Source organism: Vitis riparia, chromosome 19, assembly GCF_004353265.1.
Source record: "Vitis riparia cultivar Riparia Gloire de Montpellier isolate 1030 chromosome 19, EGFV_Vit.rip_1.0, whole genome shotgun sequence".
In the NCBI taxonomy this organism is placed as follows: Eukaryota; Viridiplantae; Streptophyta; class Magnoliopsida; order Vitales; family Vitaceae; genus Vitis; species Vitis riparia.
In genome coordinates, this window is record NC_048449.1 from 21,096,104 (window position 1) to 21,119,287 (window position 23,184).

A 23,184-nucleotide genomic window follows, 5' to 3' on the forward strand; every position below is an offset into this window, starting at 1 on the left:
ATGTTTAAAATGAAAAGTCAAGAGGAGAAGATATAATAATAATTTCATTGTAACTCATTCAAAATGTGATTTTAACTAGAGGAGTTATAGTTCTAAATTCAATCATTATACTTAATATGAAACACAAAAAACTATACAAGAAAAGAACCATAAAATAAAAGGACTCATCAACGGTTTCTATTGTAATCTTTCCACATCTCCATGGCTATTTTCTCCCTTAAGATTTCTCTTTCCTTGCATTTTTCAGCTAAACTCAAGACCATTGATTCAAACTCCGCTTCTTTGCTAAAAAGCTCTCTATCGACCTCTACTATTAATCTTTCATCTGGATCAACACCCATGAGATAGTTATAGAGGATACAACATGCTAGTATAATATCAGATTGTGTGTCAATAGGGTAATGTGGCTCCGTCCCACTAGCTATTATTGGAAACTTTTTCTTCAAAACACCAAATGCTCTTTCAATTGCATTTCTCAAGGACGAGTGTCGAAGGTTGAAAACCTCTCGAGCATTTTCTAGTTGATGAACACTATACTCTTTTAAATGGTAACGAGTGCTTCTATATGGGGTAAGAAATCCAGTTTTTAGCTGAAAACCCGCATCAGCCAAATAATATTTACCTAAGAAGCATAGACAAAGGATCTTTGTTATTAGTAATAGTCACTTGAGCTAATAAATTATGTTATTATCTAATCACCAATAATTACCCTGTGGAACAATCAATTTATCAAAATCTCTCACTAATGCATTATCTAGGATTCTCGAGTCTAACGCAGATCCTTCCCAACCAGGTAAAACATATGTGAACTTCAAGTCAAAGGAACATACTGCTAAAACATTTCGTGTTGGATAGTACTTTTGCCCTCGATACCTTTGTACAACATCATTTGACACTTTTACACGAAAATGTGACCCATCAATTGCTCCTATGCAATCCTATAAAAAAACAAAATTATTAGTTTATTTTGAAATACAAATAATATTCTAATGATGTTTGTTAGATAAGTAAGTTTACCTTAAAGTAGGGCCAAAATTTGGTATTGTCCTTGATTTCTTGAGGGCACTCTAATCCATAAGAAGACATCATCTAAAGATATTATAACTCTAAGAACTTGATGAAAGTGACGACTAACAGTTTCACTAGAACGCTTGAAATAAAATTTCATAGTTCTATTCCTTAAATTATGACCAACAATGTGAAGGAATTTGGCAACTTGTTCTTCTACATTACTATGTGCATTATTTCTAAAACGACCTGTTCCCCGAAGAATGTTTACTAGTCTTGCGAATGCATCCTTTCCCATACGTAGTTGATTATAACAATCTTCATTATCCATTAGTGTAAGTCTTTCCATCAAAGCATGTCGTTCATAATCTCCTTCATTAGAGATTGATCTCTTCAAATAGTTTGAGCGATGATAAACTGAAACAAGAATTGCCGCATATGCAGCATACATAGCTACACAAGTTGCAGCCCATCTTCTAAGTCTTTGCCACTCTTCATTATAAGTCTACATGATAGCAAAGTAAGAGGAATGATTTAGTAAAGTCATTAGGAAAAAGTAAGAGGAACTGAGGTATTATGATTTCCAGTTATGAAAATTTCGAGGAAAATATTGCATGAAAATTAAGGATAAGGAAAATATTGCAAGTCATGGAGGGTTTTGTAGTTACTGGATGTTCCTGCCTGGCTTTCCTGGCCTAGCAGGTGAGATACCAGTACCATATGCTTTTGCTCAGCTATCTGGAGACATTTTGTACACAGCGGGTCAGCTCTAGGTATCGCCTAGGTAAAGGGTCGCTTCTGCCCACTAGTTCTTTTCTTGATGTTAATTGCAACATGGCTCTGCTATATAATGTTCGAACAAGGAGACAAAACTAACTGGTTCTATCAATCAAGACACTGAATTAATTGGACCTCTTTGCTTGATGTTGAACAGTTTTTAAAAATTGTACTTAATGGGCTGGGCTTAGAGTGAATACGTGTGAGTTAGTGTGTAGCTTTGTGAGCTACATTTAATCCATCAAGAATATGGACCCTATGCTGTATCACAAACAAACAAAATTGAAATAAATGCTTGGAGAAAATGCATGAAAGAAAAATAACTCAGAGTTAAAACTAATTATTCTTCAGTAAAGGATTGAGTAAAAGACTTCAGATTAATCCAGCAATTACAATGGGGAAAAAGATAGTTTGGGGCGTGGGCCTCATCGGAAGTTCTTTGCATAATATAAAAAAAGGAGAGGGCAGACATGCTATATATTAATTGGCATTAAACCCTAGCTACTAACATAAAGTATGAGCCATGACCTATGAAGATAAGCAGGAGTAAATGACACTAAAGATGACAAGCTTGGAATTTTAAATAATTTAGACAAACATGAATTCAGTAGGAATCCAGATCTCTCCTAGCATACTGCCAAATCTGGGACTGGAGAGTCCATGAGGATTCCGGACTTGGTTATTTAAGATTGATTTCATAGGATGCAAACAAACACTAATATAGTTTTCGAGTTATTTGCATTATTAGTAAAGCATGCTAAATGCTTCATAGTTTATGCTTTTTGCAGTTTTTAAGGAAGCCTGCATCATTGTATATAACAAGATCACCTAAACCAGTGGCCAACCAAAAGAACAAAACTGGCCACAGTATTTAAAATCATGTCTCAACCATGTCTCATTAGGAGTTAACATGGAGGACAAACCAGGTTTAAAATCTTGCACTAGAAAAAAACTTTGATGCAATTACAGAAATTCCAGAATCACCCTAGAATGAAATGGGCAGAGCAGAGCAGGTTTCCCAGTTTCATATGTTCTATTGCCACCTCTATTTTAGACAAAGTCCCCATATCAAAGGACAAAGAATCCAAAACCCTTAAATTGTTAGCCTATTGTTGCCAGTCTATTTTCTCACTTCTCAAAGCCAAGAAAGATACACAATCATCAAATATCTAAAAAAATTTATCCATCACCATAAAGTGGGCGGCATTAAACCAAACTTATCCAACTAAAAAAGACAATTAAACTTCTCTTATATTAGAACTGAAAGACTCTTGCAACTTTGTGCCCAATACTCTCACTCAGAAGCTATATAATATTGCTGAAAATTTTCCATAGTGCTAATATAAATAGTACACGCACTCCTCCACAACCCATAGAAAAACTAAGAGCCGAAATTCATCATCAACACATTTTCCCTCCATAAAATCATTTTCAAAGCTCAGATCTCAAAAACCCTAATGCTCCAGTAAACAAACACAATCAAGCATTTGTAACAGCACAGATAGATTCAAACAGAGAACGCTGTTCACACTGAAACAGAAACCAAAGTACAATAGGACTGCTTCGGTAGTTTCCCCTTTTTTTTTTCCAGATGGACACACAGATTTTTCATTTTGGGAAGAAAAAAGCCTTGCTGGTTGTGTTCTATTTGATAACCTGATTGAGATCCATGCCACCCCTTGGCCTGCTAAGGTTTTAAATGGTATTCTTGCACAAATTACTCAACATGGCCCTTAAATTTCATTTTGGGAAGCATCCCTTAGGTTGTAATTAATTATCGAAACTGAGGCATACTAATTAGTAATTATTCAAGTTGCAGCTTCATAGCTGATAAGAGCGCATTTGAGCCTGAATCAATAATAAGAATCCATGAAACTATCTCCCTAGCACCCATGAACTTCTTCAATTCAATATATAGCCATCACTATTACAATCCAAATCTGTCCTTATTTTCTTTCTGGTTTCTTTTTAGTTGTCAACTTGTCATGCCCCAAGCAGAACACTTCCCTGAGCTCTAGTAAATTTTCCCATCACCAGTAGTATCAATGAGCTTAAACTCTTGCTTGATCAGCCAGTTAGACCTTCCATGGCAGCAAACGATGAGCAATTACAACTCCAAATTAAACTAGTAAGTATTATCCTTGTTTGAAAAATATGGATACAATGGAGAAAAGAAACACTCTCAAACACTCACTTAGATACAATAAAACTCTCAAAGTTACAAAATAAGAACAAGAAGAAGAAGAACACAAGAAAGGCTCAAACAAGTTCTTGGAACTTTGTCCAAAGACTCTATTTCCTCCCACTTCTAGAAATCTTTAGGGAACTAATGGAAATAGTCTTGAGATTGATCAAGCCTTTTCACTTTTCTGCATAAGATTTTAAAAAGAAGAAAAGTCATATAAAGCACTCTTAGGGTTGAAAAAAGGTTACAAGGATGAGAAAAAACTCATTGTCTTCCTCAATCTCTTCATCTTTGTAACATTCAAAAAATTAAATCATATGTTTAATTCACACATTAAACATGATTTAATCTCAAATGTGTAACTCTCTTACACTTAACCTCTTAAGTTTTATAAAGTTACAAAGATGAGAAGACTCATTGTCTTCCTTAACCTTTCAAGTTTTGTAACATTTCAAAACTTAATCATATGTGTAAATACCTCTTAAGTTTTGTAACATTCCAAAACTTAATCATGTGTTTAATTCACACATTAAAAAGTGTAACCCTTCTTACACTTTATTTTCAAAAGTTATTTTTCAAAAGTGTAACTCTTCTTACACTTTATTTTTAACCAACAATATATATTTATATAAATATAACAATCCTGGGCTCTCTTCTCTTTTCCATCCTTTTAACATCCCTGGAGGCTTTGAAAGATGAAGACAGTTTCCACCCACTTGTCTGAACAGGCTTAGGTGAAGAAACACTAGGAGAGTTGGGATGGCAGAGTGAATAAAAAAGGAAACAGAACCCAAGATGATTAGGAGCTTCCAATAAGAATAGTGTATGTGGAGTTGTCGTTGCTGCTGATTCCCAATTAACATTCAAAGTTGCAATTAACAATAAAGAGAATCGAAACCCTAATAACATTCAAAATCCCCATTTTGAAACCTGAAATCATTGGTCCATAAAGCCCTGAGAAATAACTCAAATGGAATTCAAACCCTCATTTGAAGGGGGAAAAAAATTAAGAAGCAAATATCAATCCAAACAAACTCAAAATTCCAATTGGAAACCTTAAACCCTAATTTCTAGTCAGTTGTATGGAAAAGGCTGAATGAGGGAAAGAGATCATAAAATTAAACCAACATCAAACATAGAGAAACTCGCAAGGAATGGAGCGATCAGAGAGACAAAAGAGTTTGGAGACTAAGATTACGCAGAATGCGATTTGATTCTTAATACAGTTAATTGACGTTGGGAGGTAGTTTGACTGATAATGGGATTCAATTCATAAGGTGTGAGGTTAAGAGAAAAGAGTGCAATTCATACCTGACTTGAAGACATGGATCTGAATACATTCACTGGATTTGAAGAATTTATTTCATTCATGGAAACTTGATTTGAAGAACGCACTTCATCCATGGGAACTCGAGTGCCTGAAAATGGTAGGTTTTCAGAGGCACTGGAAAGGTGATCGGAGTGATAGTGGTGGTCGTTGAAAGGGTCGATGACGGTGAGAAGTCATAGCCACCAATGAAGAGGAAGTTAGAGATGAAGCCTCAGTGAACAAGAGCCCGACTAAATTTTCCTCCCCTTTTCCCTGCTCTTTTTCCCTTATATTTTCCTCATTATTTTTTAAAGAAAATAGTAGGGAAAATATTACAATATTTTTTTAATATTTTCCTTCATATTTTTTTTTCCATCATATTTTTCATGTCATCCAAACTAAAGAAAATAATTTTCCTTTGCATTTTTTTTCCTTTCCTTAACATTTTCCAGGAACCAAACATAACCTTAGAAACATATGTTAAAAAAAAAAATGATTGTTTTAAAAGTTGTTTAAAAAAATTTTACTACATCATATTTTAAAATTTATAAAAGTGATTTTCAAAGATATAATGTATATATATGTGTGTGTGTTTTGTATAAAATATTCTACTTTTTATAAAAATAAAATAAAATAAATTATTTTAAAATAAAAAACAGAAAGTATATCTAAATTGACATTAAATTATAAATTTTTATAACAAATAATTATGCATAGTGTGAACAAATTGGTTCATTTTCTTCTTTGTTTTCATCTCCCAATGGACCAAATTTAGTTGATTGACTATTTAATCTTGAAACTTTGTGATTAAAATATAAAAATAAATCAAGAAAGAAGAAAAAAAAATACAGAACCCTATGTTTTCTCAACAAGTGTAAAGCATTTAAATATTTGAAAACTGCAATTTTATTATCACTCTCAACTCTCTTCTTCTATTCAATAGTTTACAAAAATATGCACCTATAATATTTTACCAAAAAAAAAAAAAAAAACCTCTCTAATATTCCACATCCTCTATAGAAAGTTTGGTGTCCTCTGCAATAATCTTCTGAAGGACGACTGCAAGATACAATATCTCAGTTGAATTCAGCAGTAACTTTCTGAATCTTGCCCAGCAAATCACAAGTGAAATGAAATTGTTAACATACCTGAAGATGATTTCCATCAACCTTTGTCCCCAGCCCCAGGAGACTTTTTGTCCGTAGGAGTTGGTACAACATGTTATTGCTCCAATGTAGTGCACTCTTTGTTACCCGTAAAGCATTTTAATGAGGACATTGTGCAGTTCTCTTTTGTAAAGTTTGCCTATAAATAAGTCAATGAAAGAAAGAGAGCTATCAGAAATTGTGGAAACACCTTCATAATGGAAGAACAATGACAGAATAAGCAGCAAGGCATTTCAAAAATTCCCATGCTGAAATTTGAGACAATAAGAATTGAAAAACAAATGCCATTATATAGCAGAAAATACGTTCTTCAGAAAGTTAAGAGTACTAGATGATGAGATTTTTTCAGCATCTGCCACAGGCCCAACTCCCTGGAAACATTGACACGAGCAATTGGACCAACTGAAATTTATCAAATATAAAATATTAACCACATCTCTAAATCTCTAATGGAAACAGAAAACCTGAAACTAAAGGTATAATGCTAAGGCAAGTTGCTCCAGCCAATACCGCACTTGACAGTCTAGCAAACACAAAATTCCGTAGCTCCTAGTCAGCAGCAATTCTATTCACTGGTCTGCCAAAAGTAGCTCAAGATTTCGAACTTCTTTCAGATGATGGTGCCTTGTCAGGCTCTAAACCATCCTAATTGACAACAATAAAGAACAGAAACTAAAAAAATGAGTGATCTAATTATTTGCACCGGAATTCAAGTATATACTCATTGTGGGTTATACTGAGATCCAAATATTATATAATTCTAACTTCTCATCAGGGAGAACCTCAACCACTTCATGAAAGTTTCAAGAAAGTGACAATCAAAACATTCGGTATATGGTTTATGATACCACCAAAAACAAGCACCCCCAAAACATGTGCCCCAAAACAGGTCCAGCTGCAATCAAGCACCAAAGAATACGCCTACCTAAAACAGGTACCTGCATAAAGTCCACCTCATGCGATGTGTACGACAAAGTCAAACCTTCGTTCAAAAGATATCACCAACCTTTGACCTTATCCCGAAAAAGGCTGCAGCTCCATGTGAAAACTACGTCATCAACTGAAATCTTTATGCATACTATAAAAACAAAAGCGAAGAGGAAAAGAAAACTCAAGCTTTCTCTAGTCTTCAGTTTACTAAGTCGTAAATTACAGATGTCCCCAGATGCCTAGTCCCAATGTGTTGGAATGATGAAAAATTCCAGGTTCTATCACAAATTTAGCATAATTTTTTACTCTACCAAAAAGTTTCAGTTACAATTTGAAATTCTCTAATGAATATTCATTCACAAAAGTCTCCTATTGTATTCTTTCAAAATACATCAAATAAAATGGTATAGAACCATGAAACCCTCATACTATGCCTAGAATAAGCATCTATAACTGAACTTGCATACAACAGGATAGTTTAACAACTTGCATCTATAACCAAACATCTTCTATTGTATTTTTTTTCTGATTAATCATAATGGCTAGTATCAGAAAAAAAGAAAAACCAATTAAACAAAAAAAAAAGGGCTAGCTAAACGAACTTATATAGCTTGCCATTGCAAAGGTCTATCATGGATAAAATTACAAGCTGCCCCATGAACCACAAAAGACAAGTACCCATTTGACAGATTTTACAATTGACTTGAGACACAATTTGACAATGAATATTCATTTTCTAGAGAAGTTCCCACCAATTTTGAGGCTATCTTCCACACAACTTCTGAATTTCTTTTGTTTAGAAATCAATTGTTTGGGCAATAGGACTGACATGTTTTCAGTAGAATGTGAGGAATATGCACAAACATATTACATGAAGGTGGGTTGAACGTACTTTCCACCGACGTAAGGAATGCCCTTCCCTGAATTGCCAGGAATCTCTCCTTGAAACCCAGGCATTATTTCTGTCATTTCCTGGACAATTTTAGGATCCTCACTATAGCTCTCTAGCATCAGCCCCATCTTGGATCTCTGCATACATGATATATATACAAGGGTCCAAGATTAGAGTAGTTTGGAAGCCATATGTCATTACATTAATACCAACACGGTGCAAAGGCATATGTACTGCTAGTATCTCTAACTTCAAGGGCAGTTGCAGGATGACATAATCAACCAAGTAATGGATCAAACATCCTCTGCAATAAAATACTTTAACCTAAGGTGGAGTATTTTCAGAATGGGAAGAGTGATACTCCAAATTCCCTTTTAATGAAATAGAAGACGAAGATGAAGAAAAGTCATTACCATTATCCTCGGTGTATTTCAGAGTATTTAAATTCCCATGCTCAAGAAAATTTAGAAAAGTGGGGAAACCAAATTTTCTTATGATTCAGTACTATATGTGCTCCTCACAAGAAAAGTCATTACCATTATCCTCAGTGTATTTCAGAGTATTTAAATTCCCATGCTCAAGAAAATTTAGAAAAGTGGGGAAACCAAATTTTCTTATGATTCAGTACTATATGTGCTCCTCACAAAAGTGTTGGCATTCTACTGTATATGAGAACAAACAAAAAAAGTTCAGGATTGCAGGAAAAAAAAAATTATATAAAGGGAAGCAATAAATTAATAATCCAAAAACTAAAAGCACGGAGAGAGGAAGGAATTATAGACCTCAATAATGAAGAGATTTTAGACAACAAGCAAAAATGAAAGAAAGCATATAGGTTTTGGAGAATGATGAAATTAAAACAAAAAAAAAAGTTAAAGTAAGCTCTCTTTTCACATGCGTCAACCATCAATAAGCCACCATACACATTTATCTCTTGAATATTGAACCGATTTGAGTAAGTTCTCAACATTATATTCAACTGAACTGAGTAAGTTCTTAACATTATCTAAACTTTGGAGAGAAAACATGAAGCAACTTATGATTTATTGGGTGTATAATTTGCCATTAATGATAACAAGCATGAAATAAATTTCAAATCTAACCTAATTATTCAACAAACATGCACAGTGAACTTAAATAACATTATTAATTTTTCCAAAAGTAATTGGTTGACATAATTATAAGTGTATTTATCCAAAAATACTAAATTAACTCACAATTCAAAACCATGCAGAAGGTTTGCCTAACATGGAATCTTTTTAAGATTTCATATCTTCAGTAAACTACTTTTGCATCAGAAAAATAGAAATAAAGGGCAACACTTTTAGAAGACTGACAATAGAATGAAATAAATGGAGTCATAAAAAATGGAGAGATTGCACTCCTGGAATCTATTATAGATGACATGCTTGAATTAAAGAGCACAGAAATTCTTTTGACATCTTTTAATAAGTATAACATTCTCATTTTCATGTATAATTTATCAAGTATGGTTATAATGTCACTTGCTCTGGCAATGGTACTCCCTTTCAAAGTACTTTTTCAAACTATTGAGTCTAGCTATTTCAGATATGAGAAGAATAGTGCTACCTTCAATAAAGTTGAAGATGACTCTATCACTGTCACTCCAAACCATTTAGGTTTCCAAGCTTGAGTAGCTTAAAATATTGCATCCAATGATAGAGATGTTCAAGCCCCACCATTATCCCTTTTTACATTGAATTTATACCAATTACATCTGCAATAAAACAGTTAACCTGAGAAACTTCCAAACACAAAATAGAAAGTTCATTTTAGCAAAACAGAATTAGCAATTGATATCTTTAAAGATACATTTTTCAAACTTTACTAATTACAAGCATGCTTTCAGGCCACAAAGGTTCAACTAAATTAAATATCAATGGAACATTGTATTTTCTCTATGTTAACTCTATCAATGGTTGACATAATAATCAAGTGTTCTTGTCTATGTTGTGCTTCGGTTCGAGTGATATTTAGAAAATAGTATAAAGTATAGGAATATCCTACTGTTTTGTCTATGCTAATACATACACAAGGCATAGAGAAGACAAGGAGTGTAGAAAATCAATGATGATGCAGTCATGGACAGTGGGAGAAGGATTACCTGAATTGAAAAGAAAGCAAAATTCCTTTCTGCATGAGTCATCTAAGAGTATAAATTTTTGGGTCATGTGAAATTTTAGGCAAATTCAAGACTTGTCACCTTTGGGCTTTAGGCCAATGAATAATCTCAAGTTTCGAATCTGCAAGAAAATAGTAACTAAATCAACCCTAGAGTTTTTCAGAACTCTTAGAATGCAAAACTTTAAGTAACATGATTAGCTTGGTCCTCAATTACCAATTAAGGACTTGTCTAATTGTACATTAATTGGAAGATGAAAAATTTTCAAACTCAGTGATCTAAGATTTTTCCAAATAGATTGGGAAAAAAATGATAAAAATTGAAACTATTAATCACAAGAAGAAACATTGGATTGCAAACCTGAAATATATTGTAGATGACATGCTTGAATTAAAGAGTAGAAATCCTTTATGAATCAGCCATCCATGTCAATTTTGAGAACATTGAAGTGCTGAGGGGAAACATCCCCTTCTAGCAGTGATTTCAATTTAGGGCTGACAGCATTTTGAAGCTCATTAAAAGAGGTCAGGTTGTTTATTTAGTCTAATAAAGCTGCTAAACAAGAACAGTTGATGTGAGGCCGCCAATACAGTCTAGTGATGTTGTCAAACCAGAACAATCCCAAATTGCGAGTCTCTGTAGAGTGTTGAGGGAATCCATCTAGTCTAGTGGTGATATCAATTGAGGGCAAAAATGAATTCGGAGCTCTGCAAGTAACGTGAGCCTGCTTATTCAGCTTGGGAATCTTGTCAATTGAGAACAGAGAATAGAGCCTTTCCCTCAGCAAGTGAGCTAAGCCTTTCCTATTGCACCAACTCTCAATAGCCTACCAAGATATATTAGGAAGCATGGACCATATTCTGCCTATCTTCACCATCACCTCTTTTTGCATTATCTTGAAAACTATAACACCTGTAACAAAATATTTAGTTTAAGAAAGCTTCCAAATCCATAGAAAGCAAACATGAGATAAGAAGATCATGTCAACAAACATGTTTCGTTTTGTGTCTCAAACTATTAAGTTTGAGTACTTTCAGAAATGAGAAAAATGATGCCACAAATTGTCTTTCAATGAAAGTAAAAATGATTTCAATACCATTAATGCTTTACTCCATAGCATTTTTAATTCAAAAGGTCAAGAAACCTGAAATAAAGGGTGACCAGATTGTCATATGATTCAGTAAGATGCACTCCTGCAAATTGTTGGTGTTCTACTACATATAATAATTAGAAAAATCAAAACTCCAAAAAGAATATGAAAGTCTTTAACAAATTGAATGGGAAGTATTAAATTAACAATCAAAAGTTTTAACATGTAAAAAGCAGATGGAAGGCCAACAACGTATATTTCCCCCACCTCCCCTCCCCCCTTTATACATGTTGGTGCTTATGAGAATCAGGAAAACAAAATTTTAAACAAAGTATTTAAACTCTTAGAAGATTGATTGTAAGATTATAAAAAATGAAGCCTTCAAAAACAGGAGAAATGTTTGATTACAAACCTAAAACATATTGTAGATGAATGCTTGAATTGAAGAGAGCAAGATCAATTCAAGAATCAACCATCGTTTCTAGTCGACATCAATTGTGGGAACTTGAGAAATTTCAGGAGGTCAGTCTTTGAGTTTTCCTTTTGGCATGTTTCTAAGCATAGACAGTAGGCTCACAACGCATCTTTTCTGGAAGTGCTTTCATATCAGGGCAGTCAACAACTGAAGGCCAAACCATAGAGATAGCTTTTGAGGCTTCAAGGGTAGTGATTAGGAATCACTTGAGACAGACACATTAGGACACAACAGCTTTGAATTTTCAATAGCTTGAGAAAAGTGAGGTGTGGAATTGCTGCAAAAGACAATCCTAACTTTCCAGTTACTGAAGGGAAGTGAGATGTTTCAGCCACAATGTTATCTGCTTTTGCTTACAACACTATCAGGTTTTACTTTGATGCAACAACAATTATATCTGCAATAAAATAGTTCACCTGACAGTTACACGATCCATTTAATAAACAAGATTACAAAGGTGCACAGGATTCTTAATAGATAGATAGAAAAATAAAAGATGAAGTAGCCATCAATAACAGGAAGAGGGGTACCTGAAATATATGGTTGCCATCATCCTCATTCTCTAATAGATAAAGTTCTTCTCAATGGTTGTGACATGCTGAATACGTTGAGACAGAGACATTGTTCTCTACACAAACAGTTTACAGTCCTCGAGAGAAGGGAGGTGTCACAGTTCCACCTCTGGCAGAGATATTTTGAGATTTCCATGAAGAGGAGGCCAATGTGAACTCCAATCAGCTTTAGTTTCTCACTTAACTTCTTAATTCTGCTACATATGAGTATCAATAGATCATAACCAAAAACACAATACAGAGTTTTTAATAAATTGATTGAAAAATGATAAATGACTAAAGGATCAAAGCTTAAAAAAAAGAGAAATTGCAAACCCGGATAATGAATAAATATTATGGATGAGACACAAACTAAAGAGATCATAGATTGGAGAGTATGGTGGAAGTGAGTTAACTCTTTTCAAATTGTGTCAAATTTAATGGCTTTTCTAATTGTACATTGATTTAAAGATGCAAACCTTTCAAACTTAGTGACCTTTTCAAACTTATCATTTTATCAAACAGTTTGACAGTAAATAATAAAAATCGAAGCTATTAAAAGCAAGAAGAAACATTGGATTGCAAAACTGAAATATATCATAGATGATATGTTTGAATCAAAGAACATAAATAGTTTATGAATCAATCATCCATTACCTTTGAAGCTCAAATTCTGTATTGGCCATCTAGTATATATGAATTTTTGGGCCATGAGAAATCCTTAGACCAAACCAAACTTTTGGCCGTGATTTTATGCTGGGGAATTGAAGAATGCAGGAAATGATTTCAAGATGGGCCCAGGAATAATCACAAACTTCTTAAGTAAATAAGGTGAATCTACTATAAAATAGTAATTAAATCAAGGTCGATCTTTAATTATAATTTTATACCGTCATTAGCAATTGAATTGAAGAGCAAAATTGTCAAACTTTCTCATTCAAGCATTTCATCATATGGATAAGGTGCGAACATTAATAATAAAATCAATTTTTGCTTTATATGCTAATATAATCAACTTTTGCTTTAAATAAATTACTTAAATAGAATTCATGTTATTATAGGATATTGATTGTAAAATCAATAAAAACGAAGGCATAAAAGAATGAGAAGAAGGGTACATTTCAGACCTGAAATGGCTTTCTGCATCGGACCCATACCCAATCAATACTAATGTTTGGGACATGAGCAATCTTGGGCCAAGCTTCACCATTTTCCCTTTGGCATCTTCTGGATAAGTGTGGACAGTAGGAGATTTCGAGTATGTGGAGGGTTGCGAGGGAACGCATCTCTTCCTGTAGTTATGTCAATTTAGGGCAGTCACAAATTCCAAGTTGACACGAGGAAAGGTTGCCCATCAATAAGTTGTACGGGGACATGAGCAATCTTGGGCCAATCTTCACCATTTTCCCTTTGGCATCTTTCGAATAAGTGTGGACAACCAGAGAGTTGGAGTATGTGGAGGGTAGTGAGGGAACGCATCTCTTCTGGCAGTGATGTCAATTTTGGGCAGTCACAAATTCGAAGCTGAGTCAGCGAGGAGAGGTTGCCTATCCAGTGTGGTAATGTTGCCAAACGAGTGCAGATCCAAATTTCGAGAGTTTCCAGAGTGGAAGCATGTTGATGAAGCTCATCTGGGAGTGTAATCAAATCATCTATCCTTTCAATAGACAGAGACTCCAATGAAGAAGCAGTGGCCAACAATGACTGCCGCAGTATCTCGTCTCTCACTTTCATCAATTTTAGTTCCTTAAGACAAGGTAACGAAGACGCTTGCACGGATGTGAGCTTAGGGCAATCGAAGATCTTCAAACTAGAAAGAAGAGGAGATGAACGCAGTTCCAAGGATGCCAGGTCACCACAAAACCTGATATCTAATCGTGAAAGAAGAGGAGATTGAGGCAGTAGTAAGGATGTCAGCTTAGGGCAATGGTGGATCTCTAAAATAGAAAGAAGAGGAGATGAATGCAATTCCAAGGATGTCAACTCATCACAGAAGACGATCTCTAATTGTGAAAGAAGAGGAGATGAATGTAATTCCAAGAATGCCAACTCATCACAAAAGTAGATCTTTAATTTTGAAAGACAAGGAAGAGAAGGAAGTGGGTGTGTTGGTAAGCCCCTCCTCCACAATTCCTTTAACTTTGGCATTCGATTGACATTGAGGTTTTCAAGAGATGGGAAGAATGGCCCTTCTGATGAACACTCCATGTACTCCACCTTTTCTAGATCATCAAGCTGTAGAGACTTGAGGTGAGGGAGTCGGACAAAGCATGGCAGAGTCTGGCATCTTGAACATCCTTCCAAATTAACTGTGGTGAGGTTAGGGAGCATGCTACTCAACCCACCATTCATCATCCAACTTGGAAACCTAATTCCCCCGTAACCTTCTATGCAAAGCTTCTTTAGGTTTCGATGTGGTTGTAGGCCTTCCAGCACTGACTCAACATCCTCACTGGACTGAGCTCCTGAGCGCCGCCAGTTTAATCTCAAGGACTGAATGTGCTGTTTTTCCCCCAAATTTGCTTCCCTGGATTCTAGCACGACATCCCTCACATTTTCAAGCCCTTGAATCCATAGCCCTCCTCGGAGGTTATTAAGCTCTTTCAATTCGCTCAGTCTACCGGCTCTTCTCACATTTCCAACAGCAAATACTGGTAGGTTTTGAAGCGAAGTCAACTCTCCTATTCCACATGGCATATGACCCAAAGCATGACAGTCATCATTTTCCAAGTGTCTAAGATTGATCAATTCTCTTGTATCTTTGGGAAATTTTATTAACTTATAGCATCCAACAAGCTTTAATGTTTGCAAATTCTTTAATCTTGTAATACTATTTGGGAGTACTTCGAACGCATTGTACTAGAGATCAAGATATCTTAGATGACTTAATTTGCCCAGAGATTTTGGTACCTTATATACAATGAAATTATTTAGGCTCAACACACGTAAATGCTTAAAACTTGAAAAATCTGTACTTTGAATTGCATCAAATAGATATTCTTTATATGTTATAATACTTAAAAAGGTCCTTATGTGTTTTACCTTCAAAGCCTTCAACTTGAGATTCATTGATTTAAACAACGATATATGATGAACTTCTTTTGAGATCTCCTTCACATCATCTTCTAAAATAAGGGCGTCAGACCCTATAACTAATTGTGCAAGGTCATGGATGAGATCATGCATTTTGCAACTCAATATATTATTAGAATCATCTTTTCCAAACTCCTCCAACAATGATCTTGACAATAATTCCTCAAAATATTGATGCCCTACATTCTCATCTAAAGGTTGAATATAGCCTTGTGCCATCCATAATTGCACCAACATGTTTTTCTCAATTTCATAGTCTTTCGGAAATAACGCACAATAAGCAAAACATTGCTTCAAATAAATTGGCAAATCATCGTAGCTTAACATCAACACTGATAAAACATTATCATTTCCAGCTCCTAGTGATAGCAAATTTTTACTATTTTTTATGGACAACCAATGACTTTCTTCAGTTTTCATGCGCAATATTGTTCCTAATGTTTTGATTACAAGTGGAACTCCATTACACATATTTACTATTTCTTTTCCAATGTCAACAAGCTTTGGAAGCATTTTTTCTTGTCCTTCTTTGAATGCTAGTTCTGAAAATAAATCCCAAGACTGATTTTTGCTCAAACCTTCCAAATTAACTTGAGAATCAATTCCCATAATTGATGCAACTCTATTATTTCGGGTGGTCACTATAATTTTACTCCCCTTTCCAACAACCATCAATAAAGTTCTTAGTTCATCCCATTTTTCAAAGTCTTCATTCCAAACATCGTCGAGCACTAACAAGCATCTCTTTTGCTTTATGTTTGCATGAAGACGATCTTTTAAAGCGTCCAACTTCAAACTTTCTACATCTTCCTTACTTATGGATTGCAAGATGTTTCTAACCAGCAGCTTTACATCAAAGCGATCAGAAACACAAACCCATATTTTAAGCTCAAAATATTCTAACACTCTTGGATCATTATACACCAATTGGGCAAGGGTGGTCTTACCCAACCCCCCAATCCCAACAATGGCAACCATGGAAAGAATTTCTTGATTATCAGATGACACCAACGACTTTATTATCTCCTCTTTGTTTTCTTCTCTTCCCACAATTTCAGAGGTCAACACAAATGAGTGAGTCTCTCTCTGACTACTCTCTACCTCCCTGTGAGCTATGTTCCCTTGAACAAGTTTTAGCAGGTTGATTTCTTTTTCAATTTCATCAACCTCTTCTTTGATATTCTTGACTTTATTACTCATCTTAAAACGAAATACGAGTTGATTTGAAGATGAGAAGAAGTCACTGACCTGCCTTGCTACTCCTCCACGCTGCAGCTGATGGGTTGCAAAGTCATCCAACAAGTCATCAGCATCATACACGACATCTTTGAGCCTCCTCACCCAAGCTTTTACTGCATGGCTTTTCTCCTGCTTCTCCTCAGCATCAAGAAGTACACCCCTGATGGTGTCCAGTTTCTCCGTAAGCTTCGTTAACTCTTTTGCCACACCAAACGCAGATCCAATTTGTTGAATAGCCGAGGGGCCTAACTTGGTTAAAACGTCAGCTATAATATCGAATGGGATTTGTTCAGCCATTTTTTGAAGAGCTGAAAGAGCAGGAAGACCAAGAAAGTATGGTAAGAGAAGGAGAAGTTGAGAGACTTGTAAGAGAGAATACCACCAGACAAGTAGTGATGATGTACACACAGCTAGTGAGAGGATAATAGATGAAGTCCTATCATCTTTGGATTCTTGAAATAAGTACGAAAGTGGATGCTTTTAGTAGAATAGGGTGGTTTACAAAATGAGAATGACTCCATCCTCAAAGAAATAGTAAGTTATTTTTTGAGGGCAGGTGGAAGGAACTATTTTTAAGAAAATTGGACATTTTATCACACGTATATATGTAAACAATTGACGGAGATAAAATTTGAAACAAAACCTTTGTTCACAACTATTTATTATGTAGAAAAGGCTCAAATAAAGTGATGATTTTATATCTTAGGCATTTTAAAGCAAGTAGCTTATATAGAAAATCTTATAGAGATTACTTATACGTCCATGTTCAAAGCATTGGAATAAAAAATGGGAATGTAAAATTAATTTTATTTTTTTTATTAATTAATGTCTTTAGATTATTTTTAAAATAAATATAAAAATAAAAATTTAAATTTTACTTTTATTGATATTTTAATTTTCATTTATATGATATTATAATTGGTCTTCATTCTTGTTTTTTTTTCAATGCGAAATGTTAATTGAATATTACACCAAATGTTAAGTGACCCTTGTTTCATTCATAATCAAAATATGAAAAAATAAAATAAATATTGGTGATTGAATTTTATGAATGAAATTTAATCAAAAACTTATGAAATATTAAAAGTATTTCCAAAAATAAGCAATAAAGTAATATATGATAAACCACATGAGATTATGTCCAATTAAATCAAATAATAAACAATTTGAATTAATACTCAAATTGAACCATAATCATAATTTATAGTAATATTAATTTGGTGACATACCTTAAGTAGTGGTTGAGGTTGATTTGTAATAAATCTGCAGCTTCAACACAAGCCTCAAAATTATAAAGTTTTGAGAGAAATGAGAAAAAAATTTGATGCAATAATTAACACGAGATGGGGAAAGCTTTCAAGTGGAATGGAGAGGAAACGGAATAGAGAAGAAGCATTTATGCTGGGAATCAAAATAGCCGTGTTGGGAAATGTTTTTGACTGTTGAGATCGAAATCCAACCGTTGGATTATGAAATTGCCACCGGAAAAAACGTTTCTGACCATTGGATGACATCATGGATCATTTCAGCTGTTGGATGGGAAGACGGGTGTGAGGAGGGGCCCCAACTTCTCCTTTGCGTGTAATTGTGGGGTTGGGAATTGGGGAAAGCGTATGCATGCCAGCATTAAGATGCCAAACTGACATTTCATCACATTAATTTTTATTTTTTAATGCTTTGAAATTATAATAAAGTATTCGAAGGACACTTATTGAAATAATGAAAAGACAAAGATAGGAATCTGACAAAGCAAAGTGATATAAGGCAGCATATGAGATCAAAGTAACGTGAACACAGAAAAGGTAAAGCATCAGGTGGAGAAAATATGGAGGTGAATAGATGCATTCCATTCAACATCAAGTGGAGTAGGGAACTACCTTAAATCACTTCCCAAAGATCTTTTAAAGGAATAAATTGAATATGGGTGATAAGATAGGCGTTCAATTGCTCAAGAATTGGATGTATCAAATTTTTTTAAAAATGTATCAAATTTTATAAAGGATGTACCAGAATTTTTAAAAAATGTACCAAATTTTGTAAATGATGTACCATAATTTCCAAAGTCCGTTTCAAGGTGGGGAATGACCTTCAATCACTTCCTGAGGGTCTCTAAAGGAGGAAATAGATCATGGGAAGGGAGATAGGTGTCTTGTTAGCTCAAGGAATTGATGTATCAAATTTTCTAAAGAATGTATTTAGGGTTTCAAAGTCCATTTCAAAGTAGGGAACAACCTTTAATCATTTCTCAATGATCCTTAAAGGAATAAACAGACCATGGATAATAACATAAGGGTCCTAGTAGCTCAAGGATTTGATATACCAAAATTTTTTCAGGATATACCAAATTTTGTGAAGTATATACTAAATTTTGTAACAGATGTATCAAATTTTGTAAAGGATGTACCAAGGAAGGACCTCCAATCACTTCCTGAAGATCTCCAAATGAAGAAATGAATCATGAAAGGGGAGATAGGTGTCCCACTATCTCAAAGATTGGATGTATTAATTTTTTTAAAGGATGTACCTAGGGTTCCCAACTCCGTTTTGGAGTAAGGAACAACTTCCAATCACTTTCCAAAGATACCTAAAGGAATAAACGGACCATGGGTAATAAGTTAGGGGTCCTAGTAACTCAAGGATTGAATGTACCAATTTTTTTAAGGATGTAATAAATTTTATAAATGATGTACCAAGGGGACCAAAGTCCATTCCAAAGTGAGGACTGACATCCAATCACTTCTTAAGTGTGTCCAAAGGAATAAATGGACCATGGAAAGGAAGATAGGTGTCCCGTTAGCTCGAGGATTAGATGTTTCAAATTTTCTTAAAGATGTACCTAGGGTTCCAAAGTCTGTTTTAGAGTAGGAAATGACTTCTAATCACTTTCCAAATATTCCTAAAGGAATGAACGAACCATGGGTAATAAGATAGGGGTCATCGTAGCTCAAGGATTGGATGTATCAGATTTTATGAAGGATGTACCAAATTTTGTAAATGATGTACCAAATTTTGTAAAAGATATACCATGAGTAATAGTTTTAAAATATTGTTCTTAAAAATAATTTTTTAGAACTGTTTTTAAAAACTATTACCAAAAGACTTAAGTTTATCAAAGCTCCTTTTATTATTATTATTATTATTGGACATATATTGATGACATTATGACAAAAAAATTATTTATTTTAAAAATATTTAGTAAAATATGATAATTTTAACATAATTTCCTAAACTACATTTAAAAAAAAAATTAGCATCTTAAAAGCAATTTCCAAATTCAACTGGAAATACAACTTTCAAATGAAATTTTCAATTATTATATTTTAAAAATAATTTTTAAAATTATTGTATTTTTTTAAATCTCATATATTAACAACCATTTAAAATATAAGTAAATATAAATTCTTGTACAAAAGACTATGATTCCTGACCATAAATAAGGTTAATTATCAAGAAAATGATCATTAAATATTATGAGGATGGAAAATTAAGTGAATAAAAACAAGAATATATCCAAAAGAGAACATTAGCTTTGCAAACACAAAAACGTGGAATGGTTGAATTCTTATGGAGTGGTCCAAATATATTAAAGAATGGGATTCGGGTTCTCTCCACCTTTTTCAAGGAAAAAAAATATTTGGGTTGAATTATGGATTTAGTTAGTTTTCCTTTTCTTTTTCCTTTTTCATTTCAAGGAGAAGTAGTAAAATTCTTACATTTTAATTATTATTTGAGTAAAAAAAATAGCTTCTAAATTCGTGATAAGACCTTTAAAAATATTTTTAAAATTGCCTATAAGTTTGAATACTCTAAATAATTATAGAATTAACAAAAAATATTGATGGATAGAAATTTTATAAATTTTTTATTTTTATTTTTCAAGTTAAAAATAAAATGAATATAAATTAATAATAAAAACAAAATATTATCATATGATACTAAAAAATTGTTTTGGGTGTCCATTTAATTTTGTAACATTATCCTGTTGATGACATGTAACGGTCAATACTTACGATGGCTCAGGCCAGCTTTATTTGGGATGGCCTACATATCCCAAATATCACAAAATGATTGAAATTTTGAAATTTCACATGCCAGGTACCCACATGACTTATAATTGAAATTTCACAAAATGATTTATCAGAAGAACACATTAACATATCCCATTAAAGCTTCATGAAATATATTTCAAACGTAACTACATGGATCACACTCATAGACCATGGAAAACATTTGTCACACGAGAAGTTTTTAGAATGGTGATTAATTTTGCTTCTGAAACAATCCAGGAACTAGAGAAGGAGGTGTCATTGGACAGTTATGAATAGCAAGCCTCGATGTTAACTTTTCACATTGATGTGCCCTATCCGAGTCCATGTCAAGGGCTAACAAAGTCAAATCCATGTGAACCTACAAGAAACACCTGTAGTATAAATGTGAATAGAACATATCAGATATCTATCTTTGTTGAAATATTTTTGGTGACATAGTTTCCATTACTACTTTCTCATATCGACATAATTTTTTTTTTTAGACAATTATGCTTGACTCTGTTTGACATTGAATCTAGGACGTGTTTTTAGTCTAAAAGTGTTTTTGAAAAAAAAAAAATAGGTGTTTTACAAAATTTAAGAAACACTTTTAAAAATCTGAAAAATCACTTATAGTATTTTTTTGGAAAAACACTTCATATGTGATTTTTATAAAAATACTTTTAAGGAAAATACTTCTACTAGAAATACTTTAAGTAGCAACACTGCCAAACACGCTCTTTTTCCAATTTATTAAAATAATATAGCAGTGCCCAAATATGAAGAAGAGGATGCTAATTTAGCAATAGATGCTCAAAAATGAATTTTAAACATTTTATAATTCATCAAAATTTCAGAAATACATGGACTTACAGAAAGCCTCTTCATGAAAAGATACTCCACATCCTCTACAGAAAGTTTATTGCTCCAATGTGGTGCCCTCTTTGTTACCTTTGAAGCTTTTTAACAAAGACATTGTGCAGTTCTCTTTTTGCAAAGTTTACCTGGAAACAATCAATGAAAGAAAAAGAGCTATCAGATATTGTGGAAACACCTTCATAATGGAAGAGCAATGACAGAATAGGCAGCAAGGCATTTCAAAATACGATGCTGAAATTTGAGACTATAAGAATTGAAAAACAAATGCCATTATATAGCAGAAAATACATTCTTCAGAAAGTTAAAAGATTACTAGATGATGTGATATTTACAACATCTGCCACTGGCCCATCTCCATGGAAACATTACCAACTGAAACTTATCAAATATAAAATATTAACCAAGTTGCTAAACAAAGGTATAATGCTAAACCAAGTTGCTCGAGCCAATACCGCACTAACACAAATATCCATACCTAGTCAGCAGCAATTCTATTTACTGGTCTGGCAAGAGTAGCTCAAGATTTCAAACTTCTTTCAGATGCTGGTGCATCCAAATTGACAACAATAAAGAACAGAAACTAAAAAAATGAGTGATCTAATTATTTGCACCGGAATTCAAGTATATACTCATTGTGGGCTATACTGAGATCCACATATTATATGAATCTAACTTCTCATTAGGGAGAACCCCGACCACTTCATGAAAGTTTTAAGAAAGTGACGACCAAAACATTTGGCATGGCTTACTAAGTAGTAAATTATAGATTTCCCCTTGTGCCTAGTCCCAATGTGTTGGAATGATGAAATTTTCCAGGTTCTATTACAAATTTAGTGTAATTTTTTACTGTGCCAAAAAGTTTCAGCTACAAACAATTTGAAACGCTTTAATGAATATTCATTCACAAAAGTCTCCTATCGTAATCTTTCAAAATACATGAAAGGAAATGATACAGAACCATCAAACCCTCAGACTAGGTCTAGAATAAGCATCTATAACTGAACTTGCATACAACAGGATAGTTTAACAACTTATAAAACTAGGTTTCAGAGAACTGCCATCTAAAAAATGTTTTAAAGATGGGCATATCTTGATTAATCATAATGGCTAGTATCAGAAAAAAGGAAAACCAATTAAACAAAAAAAAAAAAAAAAAAAGATGCTAGCTAAATGAATCTATATGGCATGTGTTATTTCACTAATACCAAAATTTTATTCAAATGATTTTCAATAGTATACACAGTACCTGGTTCAAAGGCATATGTAATGCCAGTAGCTCTAACTTCAAAGACAGTTGCAGGATGACATAATCAGCCAAGTAATGGATGAAACAATCCTTAAAGAGAGGAGTAGTTTATGAAGTTGCAAAGGCAAAGAGAAGAAGAAGATGAAGAAAAGTCATTACCATTATTGTCGGTG

The 23,184-nt window shown here is 33.7% G+C and overlaps 2 long non-coding RNA genes and 1 pseudogene across 3 annotated transcripts; all 3 read right to left on the reverse strand.

Moving 5' to 3' along the window:
- Positions 1 to 361: 361 nt before the first annotated feature.
- Positions 362 to 1,076, reverse strand: LOC117909609. The gene is made up of 3 exons (XR_004650411.1): positions 1,018 to 1,076; positions 710 to 938; positions 362 to 622 (listed from the first exon to the last, which is right to left on the reverse strand). It is a non-coding gene; the product is annotated as an uncharacterized LOC117909609 (long non-coding RNA).
- Positions 1,077 to 6,161: 5,085 nt separating this feature from the next.
- LOC117908789 lies at positions 6,162 to 18,221 on the reverse strand (annotated as a pseudogene).
- Positions 18,222 to 20,991: 2,770 nt separating this feature from the next.
- On the reverse strand, positions 20,992 to 21,866 carry LOC117908791. 2 transcript variants are annotated; one of them, XR_004650258.1, is made up of 2 exons: positions 21,760 to 21,866; positions 20,992 to 21,265 (listed from the first exon to the last, which is right to left on the reverse strand). It is a non-coding gene; the product is annotated as an uncharacterized LOC117908791 (long non-coding RNA). The 2 variants fall into 2 exon arrangements; XR_004650257.1 differs by having other exon boundaries at positions 20,992 to 21,278.
- Between the last annotated feature and the right edge of the window lie 1,318 nt (positions 21,867 to 23,184).